Consider the following 16053-nt stretch of genomic DNA (forward strand, 5'->3'; position numbering starts at 1 on the left):
GCTCTCTCTCTCTCTGGATGTTCCACTGGCATTGTGTTCTCCCTAAGTCTTGGGCTTTATGAAGCTTACTGCTCTGTGCCCACTGGGGTCCTGCATTCTTTTACAACAACTGTAGCAGAAATCCCTGCTGTTTAGAAGTGGCTTGAACCTTCCAACAACATTGAAAATACTTCAACCTCATTACAGCAGAGGAGTGAGTTGAATATTCTTTTGTGTTGGAGGAATTTTCCACAAGATTTCTGAGGATTTATTCCGATTGAAAAATAGGCAGCGTCCTAAGACACATGCAGGTGATCTTGAAGGAATGATTACATACTTTATCTGGGTCCAGTTGATAAGAAGGGCTTGCCCCTCCTTGGAGTACTTCCTTTCTAGAGGAATGTATGAGATCACCCACCTGTAGAATTTGGAGAGAAAGGTGTTGCTTTCATTTAAAGAATTTCACTCAATGAGATATTAAGCAACTTGTTCCAGTTCAACAAAATAGAGTTCTGTCAAATTCCCATTTCAAATATTCCAGAGCTGTATGGAGTAGTAGAGAAGGCTTTAGCTTTGGACATTGACACACCCGATTTGAGTTCTGGGAATACCCCTTACTAGCTGTATGACCATCCACAGAATAGTATCTGAGCTTCAGCTCTTAAAGAAGGAATACAGTCTATCTTTCAGGGGTTGTTGTTAGTCCTATAAAAAATGCCTTTAGTCTACCACAAATATAATAGATACTAATAAATAATAAATCCTATAATTATCAGTTTTATCATTATTGTTTCCAAAAGGCTGCTTGGTTTAAGACTGGCACTTATGATATGAGTCACGATAGAACCCAGAAATTATGCTTAGAAAACTTCAAGTATAAAACTTATACATGAAATTCACCTGACTGCATGATATGGTAGTTTCTTGTTCATTAAAAGCACCATATACAGATCTGATGATTTCATAAAGAAAGGTTACATGTATGAGCTAATGGAAAAGAAAGAATTTGCGTTTTCATCCTAATTTCCCCTGTCTGGCTCTATTGTGTGATCTTAGGCAAGTAAGTACATTTTTCCATCTCTTTGGGGAGGGAGAGCAGAGGGTTTTATCTGCAATATCAAGGCTATATCTGTGTAAATTATTTCCAAGAGACGAGTGAGAGTGACTGCAATATTGTCCCTCAAGTACTTGGCATTCCTTGGAAGAAAACATGATGTAATTGGACTTTAATAACTTGGATGAAAATGTATCCTAGGGCCATAAAATGTTTCCTTACAACATTAGATCTAGGCGAGTTATTATGATTACCTCCTAAGAAGTGTTCGGATTAACGGATATGTGATTATAAAGTCCATTACAAAGGCAGAATCAGAAGAAGGAAAAGATACAGAAAAGTACCCTGATATTTCAATGCTTCACACCCTTGGACATTTTAGGCAGAGAAGTTATTTTATCATTTGTATTGCCAGGCTCAGTGGGGGGAGTAGATAAATGAGGAGGCCTGTCCTGAAAATCATTCCCACCTTCATACTTCCTTTGTATCACAGGCTGCTTACAGGAACTTCCTTCTATCACAGGATGTAGGTAAGAGCAATGATATGAAAGTCAAAACATTTGGGTGTACGAGTTCTGCCTCCAGGAAATATGTGATTCATACAACATCCATTCAGCAAATTCTGAGTACCTTCTGTGGGAGGTGTTATACATATACAAACATAAATACATGATTCTTGATCTCAGTTAAAAACAGTCTAGTGGAGGAGACCAGATGTTTTGTGCAAATACACTCTTTACAGATTCCTGAAGCATTTTATGGCTGTTTCCCACTGCTGATTATTCCTAGTCAGTTATGCTAAACTTATCCCCACCACTCCGTTATTATTGATGGATTCAGGGATGGATGTGGGTCTCAGCCAACGTGGGGTATTAAAACACTAGAAGTGACTTTCTAGAGATTTCTAGTAGGAAAAAAAGAAACCAAAAGAAAAAAAAGAAACCCAAAATGAAACTCTTTCCCTAGAAAGAGTTTGGCTGATCTTAAAAGAACATGTAATACCCATAAGTGAAAAGATGATGCTAGACTAAAAATGATGTTAAAGCTGCTTATGGCAGAGGAGAGAGAGAGAGACAGAGAGAGAAAGAGAGAGAGAAACTGCCCCAAACAACATAATTAAGCAACTCGTTGAATCTTGCTCTGCATTTGGACTTCATGTTATATGAGTTAATAAATGACTTTATTGCTTAAGCCAGCCCCAGCTAAATGTTCACTTACTTGCAGCCAAAAGCATTCTAACTGAATACGGGTTTAATTTAGTGCTTTTCACGGCCCCTGTCATGACAGTCCCCTCAGATTCTTTTTTAAGGCACAGACTCTCAGGGCACCTGGGTGACTCAGTTGGTTAAGCATCCAACTCTTGATTTGGGCTCAGATCGTGATCTCAGTGTGGTGAGATCAAGCCCCATACTGGGCTTCACACTCGCCAGGGAGTCTGCTTAACATTCTCCCTCTCCCTCTGCCCCTCCCCTTTGCTTATTCTCTCTTTCTCTGTGTCAAATAAATAAATATTAAAAAGAGAGAGATACACACAGACTCTCAGATGGTGTATATGGAGAATCAGAACCTCTGATCCACATGTACCAAAATGAGGCCCATGGATCAGGGTTTTTAAGAAGCATCCTAGGTGATTCTTATGGTCAGCAAAATTTGAGATGATTCTTCTGCTTGCTATAGTAGAGGCAAGAATTAAGTGCAGGCAAAGCAATCCACTAAGCCTGGAGGAGTTACAAATTGGCTTCTCAAAGGGATATTTGATCTGTGCCTTGAAGAATGAATGGGGGCTTGCCAGGCTGAGAAGAGATGGAAAGATGGTGCCAGCAAAGGGAAGTTCAAAAAATCTTTATCACTATGGTCTTGGTTGCCTCATCTATAAAATAAAGACATCAGAAAAGCATGCCCCCTTTTCTTCTAATGCCCTCTGTGTTGATGATAACTTCAGAAACCAGGCAGCTTCAATGTTGTTTGCCGCTTGATCCACCTCAAAAATGTTCAGTGTAATCACTTGTGGAATTTTCTTCATGAGAACTTTTCTACTGGAAAAATAGAAATATTTGGTAAGCTTTACTCTAATACAGCTATCATACAGGTGGAGACTATTTTATCCACTTTTGTATTCATGTGGCCTTTCAGAGGACCTGGCCCACATATACTCAAATATAGTTGCTGCTTAACTGAATTGAATTAATTATATTCAATTGTTCAATTTCATATAGACCCTTTAAAGATTCATTTCATATGTAAAGTGAATAATAATTTAATTATAGTGATGATACTATCAATTACATAAATATTTGGACTTTGCTTAACCACCTCATTTTTTTTTTTTTAAATCACCCAATCATTCAGCACATATTTATAGAACATTTTCTAGGTGTCACGTTCTATTCTGGGCACTGAGAATAAAGCAGTAAACAAAACACAAAAATTCATATCTTTATAGGCTTACATTCTGGTGGAAGAGTAGAGACATCATTTCTATTTCTAACCTAAATTCAGGCATAGTTATCTATAATTCATAGAAGAGGAAAACTTCAAAGAATTTCATATCTTTATGAGGTCACTCATTCTGTCAAACTTGTGATAGAAACCAGAAGTTACGTGACTTCCAGCACAGCAATGAGCATACCATTCCTTCACAGAGACTGTGAAACACTTAATGAGACTCTCTGCATATGAGCAAGTATTTAAGTTCTTTCCCTGTGTAGGCTCCTCCTAGATCTCTGAGAATATATTTAAAACCCATAAGATATAGTACTTGTATTAAAGAAACGGTTGCTTCCTTTTCTCTGCACCCCTCACCTACTGTGCCTCCCTGGGTAAGAAAACATAAGCACACACAAGTTTCATAAAAACAGACTCCACTTACCTGGGTCAAAGTTCCTAGAAGTCAAAGCAAAGGGAGGGCAGGCCAACACTCAGGAAGTTGTAGTAACTAAATAAAGGAAACTGTTGTAAAGTCACTTGATTTAGGCTATTTTCTACTCATGCCTTAAAAATATCTTTTTCTAGGGCTGTGGTGTATTTGAGACAGGACTTCTTTTTTTAGTTCAAAGAACCACAGTGGTTTTCACAACATTGGGGCCTAATATCCTTTACACAGTACAGAAACAATTCATTTATCCAGAGATTACTTTCGAGGAGCATCTACAAATGAAACATAGACCCAAACTAAGGTCTATCTGAGCAGCTGGAAGAGAAGTCCTGAATTCACGCATGTTCTGATATGCTAGTGCTTTACTCTTTGCACTGTCCTTAGATCCTCTTCCCAGGAGCTTTACAACCCCAATAATGATTAAGTGGCAACAATCATGAGAATAGTAAGGACACCTACCCCTCTGGGAGTACCTATTCACACACAACACCTTATTTCATCTTTCCACCAATCCTATAAAGAGAGTGTAATTATTATGCCCATTTTTAAATGAAGGAACTGAAATTTTAGAGTTTAATTTATTTTTCAGTGTCAAAAGGTAACCAGTAGGGAAATAAGAATTTTAATGTCTTTATATATCTATCTGTCTCTAAAATATAATCTTTGCCTTCAATGATCTGATTTCCTAACCCACGGTAGCTAATAAATGGAAAGAGGTGGAAATAAGGCAGATAAATAGAGAGAGAAAGAATTCATAAAAGAAAAATGCACAGGAGCTTTGAACATATTAGTCTAGTGGCTTGCAACCCTCTACCCTTCCCTGGCTTCTAGGATAGCACATTAATTAAGATATATAAAGAAAATTCTGAGTCATGAAGTGAAAGTAGAATTCCACTGAATCCTTTGGTCTAAGGTAAACAGAAGAGATGTCTGCATTTTCAAAACATTTCTACATAAATTATTAAAATTGAGTTTAGGCACTTAAAATTCACTAAACTTTATTTTTTTATTTTTTTCACTAAACTTTAGATAAATGAACTATTTGCTTGCATTGAACAGCTCACTTATAGCTGTTAATATTGCTAATATTGCCTTTATGTCTCTGCTGAATATCCCTACCATTTTTAGCACAATAACAAGGATTTAGAAATCTTATGGTAGACATGTGTACACAATGTTAACCAGCTGAGTAGACAAAAATAATAAAGAAGAGCTGATTCTATCATTAAGATTTGTACCAAACTGAACTTTGGAATTCAGTGTTCAAACAGTCACTGGTTTGAAGAACCAAATTACTGGATATTATTTTTATTTCCACTGAGGCAACATGAACAGAGAAGTATTTCTTACTATTTTTTACTAATAAAGATAGATGTTCTTGCTTATCCTTCACTGTATTTAAAAGTCTCTGTGTAAAGAGAGATTATATTACTAATAAGACCACTGATATTAAGCATGTAAGAATAATCAAAGTCTGGGCACCTGGGTGGCCAGTTGGTTCAGCATCCAACTCTTGATTTTTTTTTAAAGATCTTATTTATTTATTCATGAGAGACACAGAAACATAGGCAGAGGGAGAAGCAGGCTCCCCTCAGGTCATGATCATGACCTGAGACAAAGGCAGACACTCAACTACTGAGCTACCCTGGCACCATCTGACTCTCTATTTTGACTCAGGTCATGATCTGATGGTCATGAGATTGAGCCCCACATTGTGTTCCACACTCAGCAGGGAATCTGCTTGAGATTCGTTCCCTCTGCCCCTCTTCCTGCTTGCACAGTCAAAGTAAATAAATAAATAAATAAATAAATAAATAAATAAATAAATAAAATATTTAAAAAAATCAAGGTCAACTTGTCATTATGGCAAATACCCAAGAAGAGAACAGAGAAAGCAGTTCTGTTGTAGGAAGCCCAGCAAAATTATTCCTGGTGGTTTATGAATATGAATGAAGCTGCTTTGAACACCTTTTTTTCACCTTATTTTCAATAAGTTTATTTGTGTACTGGCATTATTAACTATATCCAGTGAATTGATCAATTTACTACCTTCTCACTGAAAAATAAATATATTTTTCCTTTGGAAGCCCCCCCAGTATCTTCACTGAGTATATTTTTCCCAACTACCAGTATACTCAAAGTGTTTTACTCTGCTTGCCACTCCCCACAACCCCCCACCCCCCACCCTGGCACAGCCTCTCATGCTCATACAAACACATCTTCACTGGTTAGAAACCTTTCTTCCTTATGACATGCTACGGCCCAGATGAGGAATGGCAGAGAATAGAGTCACAGGGTTTTGTTTTTCAATGCAACCAACACTACTTCCAAGAAGAATGACACTGATTTGCTCTCAACTGAAGGCAAATATTTGCTATTATTAAAAAAAAGGGATTTTTCATTTTCAAGCAAACATATTTGCCTACTTCTTTGATTCCCACTACAATACCTTGGGCTTTCTGTAAGCCAGAACAAATTCAACTTTCTCTTATATTTTTATGTGTCATCTCTGTGTATTAAAGGAAGTAACTTTCCAAACATTTCCTGATATTTTGCCTCATTAGCCTCTGAGTATATTTTTTAACCAACATCTGTGATCCTCTGATGTAACCGTAATTGCAAAGTAGGGGATTAGTCAGTGAGAAGATTGGAGAAAGGAGATGTATTAATAAGATAGATTTTTCTTACAGAAAAATATACATTTACACCAAAGAGGAATACATTGCTCACTCCTTGTACTAAGACAACAGAACAGCCTTAACTGCAAATAAAAATTTCTGTCTTTATTTCAAATCACATTATGTTTTTAACATGGGCAAACAAATGGATTTTTATTATTTACTGTATTTTTTTTAAAGATTGATTATTTATTTGAGAAAGAGAGAAAGCACAGGTTAGTAAGTGTGGGGAGGAGCAGGGGGTGAGAGAGAATCTCAAGCAGACTCCCTGCTGAGCAGGGAGCCCAATGCAAGGCTCCATCTCACAATCCATGACATCATGACCTGATCTAAAACCAGCAGTCTGTTGTCACTCAACCAGCTGAGCCACCCAGGTTCCCTGTATTTACTGTATTTTTTGCCTCTCAGTTTCTTTACTAAAGTTATTTTCTTTTCCAATATCTTCAATTTTTATTGTACTGATTTTAGCATTTTTTTAAAAAATATTTATTTAAGAGAGAGAGATAATGAGAGAGAGCATGAGCAGGGGGGAGAGGGAGAAGCAGGCTCCCCACTGAGTAGGGAGACCATTGTGGGGCTCAATCCCAGGACCTGGGGATCATGACCCAAGCTGAAGGCAGACAATTAACCAATCGAGCTACTCAGGCACCCCAGCCTGTTTGTTACAATGTTTTGACTTAATTTGTTATTGCTGCTATTGTTTTGTTGCTTTGCTTTGTTTGGCCAGAGTGGAAGTTGAGAATTGATCGACATTTCATCTGACAAATAGTCCTGGCAAGTCCAGGGCATTTATCTAATTAATCAAAGATATCCCATTCCATGCCATGCATGCTTTGCACATGTCTACACATGACGTTTGAAAAAGAACAATCTAAAACACTTTATCTCTAAGTCAGAAGATGATTTTTCAGATCAAGTTGGTCTTCTTTGGAAGAAACTTACTTTTCCCAGTAGTCGAAGAAAAGACATTTCATGGGATGCCTGGGTGGCTCAGTGGTTGAGTGTCTGCCTTCAATTCAGGGCATGATCCCAGAGTTTGGGGATCGAGTCCCACATAGGGCTCCCTGCATGGAGCCTGCTTCTCCCTCTGCCTATGTCTCTGCCTCTGTGTGTGTGTGCCTCTCATTAATAAATAAATAAAATCTTAAAAAAAAAAGACTTTTCACAATTAGACATCATCCTTCAGACTATTTGTCTCTCAATTGAAAACAGAAATATAGAAGACAACCCTGCAGTTGGAGATTTCTGTACCTTCCATGTCTCTAAGCAAAATATTATCTGAAACAGAGAAGAGAATGTGGCTTATCAGGGATCATACATAACCTTATTATTAAAATCAGCCCAACTGCACTTAAAGAAAATCACCATGTATTTTTGGCTGGGTTCCTCAGAAGCAGAGTCTGAGATGAGGATTCACTTGCTGGTGATTTTTTAGAGTAGTGTCGCCAAGATAAACTAGTAAAAGATTGGGGAGGAAGGACTAGGGTCAGGCCAATCCTGTGGGGAGCTCTGGAATATAGTTTGCACCTCATAGTTTGTCAAAACTCAAAGCACAAGAGCTGGGCTTTCTTAATCATGTAAAAGTCAGCTATTGGCTATAAACTGCTCAAGAAGCATGGGAGTTCCTAAGCATCTAGAGGGAAATGGCTTGGTAGCCAAAAGGAATTTATATAAAGAGGTAGTGTCTGTTAGAAGCAAAGAGCACAGAAAGTTGAATGATTCACAGATGATGAATGATAAAGGGTATCTGAGGGGAACTCGAAGGAGCATTGACAGTATTTGCTATGCAATGTCTATTTCCAGAAATATTTGCACCTATTTTGTATGCTGTTCATTCAGTGTCAAAATGTACTATGAATCTAGTTCAGAGATGCCGCATAGAAATAGAAGGTGAGCCGGGGCACCTGGGTGGCTCACTGGTTGAGTGTCTGCCTTTGGCTCAGGGCATGATTCCAGGACCCTGGGATTGAATCTTGCATCAGGCTCCTGGCAGGGAGCCTGCTTCTCACTCTGCCTATGTCTCTGCCTCTCTCTGTGTGTCTCTCACGAATAAATAAATAAAATCTAAAAAAAAAAAAAAAAATGTGAGCTAAGATGGCCAACAGGTACATGAAAAAGGCTCAACATCACTACTTATGAGGAAAATGTAAATCATAACCATGATGAGACATTGCCTCACATGTTAGAATGGCTACTAACAAAAAGACAAGAAATAACCAGTGTTGGCAAGCATGTGAAGAAAAGAGAATCCTTGTGCACTGTTGGTGGGAATGTAAATTGGTACAGCTACTATGGAAAATAGCATGGCATTTCCTCAAAAAATTAAAAATAAAACTACCTTAAGATCCAACAATTACACTTTTAGATATTTAGTCAAGAAAAACAAAAACACTAATTCAAAAAGATATGTTCATCTCCATGTTCATTGCAGCATTATTTACAATAGCCAAGATAGGGAAGCAACCAAAGTATCTGTTGATGGATGAATGGATAAAGAAAATGGCTGTGCATACACAAACACACACATACACAGAGAAATATTATTCAGCCATAAAAAGGAAATCTTGACACTTATGACAACATGGAAGGATCTTGAGGGCATTATGCTGAGTGAGATAAATCAGACAGAGAAAGACAAATGCTATATGATTTCATTTACATGTGGAATCTATAAAAAAAGAAGAAAAAGAAGATAGAATAGATAGAGAACAGATTGGTGGTTGCCAGAGGCAGGGATAGGAGGTGGATGAAATGGATGAAGGGAGTCAAAAGGCACAAACTTCCAATTATAATAGAAATAATCACTGGAAGTAATGTATAGCATGGTGAGTATAGTTAATAATAATTATTGCACACTGAAAAGTTTCTAGGAGAGTAAATCTTCACATATTTTCATCACAACTAAAAGAAAAATTTTAAATATGTACGATAATATGTTAAGTAGGCTATATTAACTAGGTTTATTGTTGTGATCATTTCTCAATATATACAAATATCAAATTGCTTTGCTGTATACTTGAAACTAATACAATGTTACTTGTCAATTATAACTTAATTAAAAATAATTAGACTGAGAAAAAAATTTTAAGAGAAATAGAACATGAACTAAATATGTAATCTATAATTTTCAAGCAGCTTCAGTGAAGAAAATAAAAATAGATAAAATTAATTTTAACAATGTTTTATTTTATGCAATATATCAACATGTAGTTGATATATATTAATAAGATGGTTTGTGTTATGTGTCTGTAATTAATTGGCCTTCAAAATCAAATATGTATTTTGTGCTTATTGTACATCTCATTTTAGACCAGTTTCATTTAAAGTGTTCAATAGCTGCATGTGACTAGGGGCTACTGCATTGAACATTGTAGATCTAACAGGTTCCTTGAGCTAATACATTGGGCTTTCACTGAAGTAAAATCAGAAAAAAAAATTTTAACCTGGAAATGAATTGTTCTACAATATACTATATATAATATAGTCTAAGGGAAAACAGTACAATTCTTGAATCATCTTTTTAAAAAAAATACTCCACCTCCTTCCACAAGGGGGCCCCCCTATGGCTACCTTTGTACAACATGACTGTCCAATTGGACATCATTGATTGGATCCTGATAATTTGGCTCAAATTGGCCCAACTCTATTCACTTTCCTGAGCATAACCTGTTTCCCAATGGCTAGCCAAATCTTGTTTCCAGCACCTCTTGAGGCGTGGCTTCTTTTTTGCCCTTGGGTTTGTTGAAATAAGACTATAACCTTAAAAAAAAAAAAAATCCTTTATTTTTACTCAGTTGCTTGCAACCCAAGTAATCTTAACTAGAATGAAAAGTGTTATCCAAGTGCAGAGACACTGTGAATCTCCCTGGCTCAAGTCAAAGACCATTGAATCTTGCCCATACTGGACTGGGTAGACAATAGACCATGAAATGATGTTCACATTCACTGTCTTGAGATCCAGACCAATAGGTCTCATTAATAAGCTTTAGAGGATGTGGTTACAAAATGTGAGAATGTCATATCATTGTGTATAATTCTTCCTTGGAAACCCCAGATAGGTACAGCAGGACAAAGAAACAGGGTCATCCTAGCAGGAAAGAGATTACAAAAGTGCGTTTATAACACTGTTACCCTACAGTTTGTTGTCAACTCCGAAGCCAGGAAGGTTATTTTAAAATCTACATCAGATCATGTCACTTTCTTCCTAAAAATATTCAGATGGTCTCTTACATCACTCTGAGTAAGAGGCAAAATCCTTGAATTGATCCACAGAGCCCCAACGGAGCTCACCTTTAAGTACTCTCTGACCCATTTCTTGTTACTATTCTCTTTACTCATTCCACACTGGATCCTTCACTGTGGCTCAAATATGCCCTCCATGCTTCCATATTGGGTCCTTTGCACTGAACCCTCTTTCTGAACCAGTCTTACTTCTTCCCTCACCTTCTTTAACGCATTCTTCAAATGTCCCTTCTTAATTAGGCCGACCCTGACCATTTTCTTAAAATTACCACACATTCTCATTGGAAGCACTGCCTAAATCCTCTTAGCCTACTCTACTATTCTTTTAAACTAATATACAACATAATATGTGCATTTATTTTGTTTATTGTTTATTTGATTATTCTTCCACCATAAAAACCCTAACCCTGACTTCCAAGAGGCCAGGAATTTTGTTTTCACTGATCTATAGCAACAAAGTATACATTGATGTATACTTGAACTTTGTGTTATATGTATTAGGAATTTATTCTATATTTGTTGAATGAATAAATAATGAACACATGCTGCCAAAATTAAGTATTTGAGAATAAAAACAAAAAATTAATTGGGAACATTGCCATATTTCAGGGGCTAAATTATTGTTTAGTCTCCTTTCTGCTGCTAAGATTGGCACACCGATTGTGAAAATGTGGAGTTATTTAAATTAGAATAGATATCTCTATCAGGAACTAGAGATATTCAAAACAGCATGGTTACAACTCCCTTCAGACAGCTCCACCTGACTTTGACCATTGAGTTTGTGGAAGTCCAAGTCAATTTCTGTTTCAAAGTCAATTCAATAAGTAGAACAGAAATGCAGTAGAGATTTCCTTCCCTATTTTGCCTCTGCTTCTTTCTTGGTGTCTACCAGTGATATCCATGAAACAAACAACAAATATGTAAAAACAGAGATAATGTCAGCAAACATGGGGGGGTAGGCAATTCTACAGCCCATTTAACCAACAGAACAGAAAATTCAAGCAGAATTGTCAGAATTAACTTTGTCAGAAATCTGGAAAAAAAAAGTTTTCAAAAGTTTACAGCAACCAAAATGGTAGGAAGCTATGTTATATATTTACTTGCCCTTGCTTTATGCATTCCACAACTTGGTGATTGTCTTAAAGACAGTAGCTCATTTTCTCAGTGTGTTGCCTGAGTCCCTGATCTGGAAGGAGCAGAACAGACCTTGTTTGCAAAAGATTGTATTTGTCTGTTCTCATCTGCCTTGGGACTGCCTAAAGGGCTTAGCCTTTGTTTCCTCTCTTCAGGAACTCACTTCCTCAAAAACATCATAAAGACAACAAACAAACTACAGTCCCTTGTGTCAAAAGATTGTGTCTGAGGCATTCAATAGGACACTAGGGACTCTGGGAACAAAAGCTTGGAAGAAGATTCTTTCAGAAATTAGGTCACCAAAAAAGTACATGTGCATACTGGAGAATTTAGAGAGCCAGGCATATGGCCAGGGCAGGCTCCATGCTCAAGAAAGATGAATGAGAGAACCCTAAGCTTTCACCTCCAGGCTGATCTCAAGGTTCACCGTGAGGAAGACTTGAAGGCTAAGGCAGAGCTGTAAGTGACCTGGCTAAGTGTTGGAAGAGTGCTCTAGCACATAGCCAATGTGAAAAGACTAGAATAAGTTATTATCATTGTTATTGTTGCCATCATCATCAGTATTATCTGTGTTTCTTTTTTGTTTTCCCATTCTTTCTCCATTTTTGTGGGGGCAGGAGCTTGGCATTCAAGGAAGGATCTGTCAAAAAACTAGCTGACCACTATCTATTCCTTTAACAGGGATTTCTGAGGCCATACATGATAAAGGTACTATACTTGATAAAGAGTCAGTAAAGTCATTGGAAAAACAGCTAGAGTCTGCAGCAAGTGATGAAAATGAGCCGGGGGCAAAGTGGAGCATCTCCTTGCCATAGCTACCATGCTATAATATTCAAAAATGTTTACTTCTAACTAAAAAAAAAAGTACACAGCATGCAAAGAAACAAGAAAATATGTCTCTTCACAGAAGAATTTTATAGAAACTATCCTTGGGAACGCATAGACATTTGACTTGCTAACGGAAGATTTTAGATCAACTGTTTCAAATATTGCTTAAATTGCTAAAGGAAATCATGGACAAAGAACTCAAGAACACCAGGAGGATCATGTATAAACAAACAGAAAATATCAACAAAGGATAGGAATTTTAAAAAGAAACCAAACAGAAATTCTAGAGCTGAAGATTTTATAACTAAAATGAAAAACTCACTAGGGCTATTTTTGAGTTAATTGTTATGTATCAATTTGGGCTGAAGGATAACCAGAGAGTTACTAAAATATTTCTGGGTCTAAAAGGATGTTTCCAGAAGAGATTAGCATTTGAATTCCCAGAACGAATAAAGATGGTCTTTACCAATGCTGATGGGCATCATTCAGAAGGAAGGGCAAATTTGCTGTCTTTGCTGGAGCTGGGACATCCATCTTTTCCTTCCCTTAGACATCAGCACTCCTGTTTCTCAGACCTTATACCATTACTCCCACCCCATTTCTTTAACTTCTTGGTACGCACCCAAGAGAAATGAAAACATGATCATAAAGAGACTTACTTACACATGAATACTCATAGGAACTTTATTCACAATAGAAAAACAAACTTTAAAGGAAACCATTTAAATGTACATCGGCAGGTGCATAGATAAAATGTGGGATATATATATATACACACACACATAATGGAATGCTACTTAACAATATAAAGAAATTAACTATCAATACATGAAAGAATCTCAACTGCTTATGGTGTTGAGTAATCCAGACACCATCAAGTACATTCTGTATAGTATCATTTATATGAAATTCTATTACAGGCAATACCAGTCCATAAGGGGTATGAAAGATCAGTAGTTACCTGGATCTTGGAATTGTGGGAGGTGGGAAGGATTGGAAGAGAACTGAGTGGGGGAGGGGACATTTTGTGCGAAAGTGCTGGAAATATTCTTTATCTTAATTGCATTGGTGGTTAATTCCATGTATACATTTGTTGAACCTTATCAAACTGCACACACAGAAGTTTATCATATGCAAAATATACTTCAATGAAGTGGATTAAAAGATATATGGAAAATTAGACATAGAAGAACTTTTAAAATAATGAATTTTCTTTTGCTCAAGTCAACTAAACTCAGGTCTCATGGACTTATAAGACCTGGGGATAGAAGATTAAAAGACAAAAAAAACTGAACTGCAATTAAGAAAATTAGAGTACGATTCAGTAGCATCTCTTAGAATCTTTAAGTATGATGTAGAAGATTTTGTAGCCCATGTGACAGACACCTTTACCCAAGGGAGGAGAAGGATTTACTTCCTAATCAAGGCACTAGCTAGAACACGTTAAAGCATGTTAAAAGTCATAGTGGAACTGGCAGACTGATCAGACAGGAAATAAGCCAACTTCTCCTATTAGACAGGAGAAAGATTGTATAAGGAGACTGTGATGTGTTTGTAATCTACTATGTTGGATGCTCTTGGGTCATTCTCTCCCTTTGAATCTGAGCTGGACTTGTGTGACTTGCTTAACTAATAGAGCGCAGTAGAAGCGATTCTGGTTAATTTCTGTGACTGAGCCTCAAGAGTTAGTTATACAGCTTTTATCTCTACTTCTATCTCTACTGTTCGCTTTTGGAAACCAGCTATTATGTAAAAAGTGTGGTTATTCCACCGTGCTCTGAGGAAACCCAGTCTATCCATGGAGAGAGGGAGGAGCCATGGGAAGGACCCCAGGGGATAGAAGACTCACGTGGAATAGTGGAAATGACAAGCTGAACTCTGTGCATCCTGACCCACAGAGTTATGAGGGGGGAAAAAAAAGAGTGCTGTTTTAAGTTACCATGTTTTGGGGCTCTTTGTTATGCAGTCATAATAATTACCTAAAACTGAAATTGGTACCTTAAAATGGTGGCACACCATAACAAATATCTAATATATGTGATTTGGTTTTGGGGACTGAGTGGCAAATAGGTACCCGAAGGGGAAAAGAAGCCTGTCATTAAAGGCTAGAAAGAAACTGGAAAAATTGCAATTGGAGGCTGGAGGTAAAGTAATTCACATAATAATAGTAACAAGACATTTGGCAACACTGTCACCTTTGGTAACCTGGAAGATAGAAAATTTAGTCAATGAATTTGTGCACCTCGCTGAGATTTCCAGGCTGGATGTTCAAAGTGTCAACGTCTCTTTCTAGCCATGTTTGATAATAGACGAACAGAGGCAGGTGAACTAAAGAATAAACTGTTCCTTTTTTTCTCTGTGTGTGTAGAATCTAAAAATAAAATCAAATCTGAACTTACTAGTTTGGAAAATAGAACTGTTTTTCATTCCTAGCTTCTCCAGTCAGAAAGAGAGTCTCGAAGCAAGAAACGGTCTCAGAGCTTGGATCAAATCCAGGGTTCCTTCAGTAAAAGATGGCCTTGAGGTCAGATCAAATCAAGAATGCAGGTGTAGGGCAGCCTGGGTGGCTCAGCGATTTAGTGCTGCCTTTGGCCCAGGGTGTGATCCTGGGGTCCTGGGATCGAGTCCCACGTCGGGCTTCCTGCATGGAGCCTGCTTCTCCCTCTGCCTGTGTCTCTGCCTCTCTCTCTGTCTGTCTCTCATGGATAAATAAATTTAAATATCTATATTTTTTAAAAAAGAATGCAGGTGTAAATCCTTTATTAAGACTTCAGAAAGATTTAATATGGTGTCTTGTAGGCTAAACTAGACAGCAGGACCTCTAAGAATCTTAAGAACATGGTATCACTGTAACCCAAGGTAGTATATGGCTCGTCTGGAGGATTTGTGAGGGTGTGGCTTTTGTCTGATGTAGTAAACACTGACACAATTCATAGAAAATCTGCAGAGTTTTTAATATAATTCAATTGATGGAGACACTACCAGCTTAGACTAAAACAGAGAGGGATAGTTCTAAATGATGACAGGCTTTAGGGTACCTGGCCATCTATATACTGGAAACACACTGAGAAGACACTTAACTACAAACATAGGCTAAGTCATCTTTAAGAGGGAGAATAGAAGATGCTACAGAAGGCAAGACCAGCACCTTATCCACCTCTAGTTCTGACCCTGCTCTGCAATCAGGCTCAGCCTATGACTTGCTTTAGCAAAACAGAATGTGTTGGAAGTGATGCTATGCCAGTCCCAGGCTTAAAGCCTTA

At 37.5% G+C, this 16053-nt stretch overlaps 1 long non-coding RNA gene across 3 annotated transcripts in view; it reads right to left on the bottom strand.

The window, feature by feature from the left end:
* Window positions 1–2860: 2860 nt before the first annotated feature.
* Window positions 2861–16053, bottom strand: part of LOC112653655 (uncharacterized) — a 44053-nt gene continuing 30860 nt past the window's right edge. For all 3 annotated transcript variants that reach the window (XR_003132345.2, XR_003132344.2, XR_003132346.2), the window contains 2 exons: window positions 3903–3968; window positions 2861–3069 (listed from right to left, as the gene is read on the bottom strand). This is a non-coding gene — a long non-coding RNA (uncharacterized LOC112653655). The remainder of the gene's footprint in view (window positions 3070–3902; window positions 3969–16053) is intronic.

This window comes from Canis lupus, chromosome 3, assembly GCF_003254725.2.
Source record: "Canis lupus dingo isolate Sandy chromosome 3, ASM325472v2, whole genome shotgun sequence".
NCBI classification, from domain to species: Eukaryota; Metazoa; Chordata; class Mammalia; order Carnivora; family Canidae; genus Canis; species Canis lupus.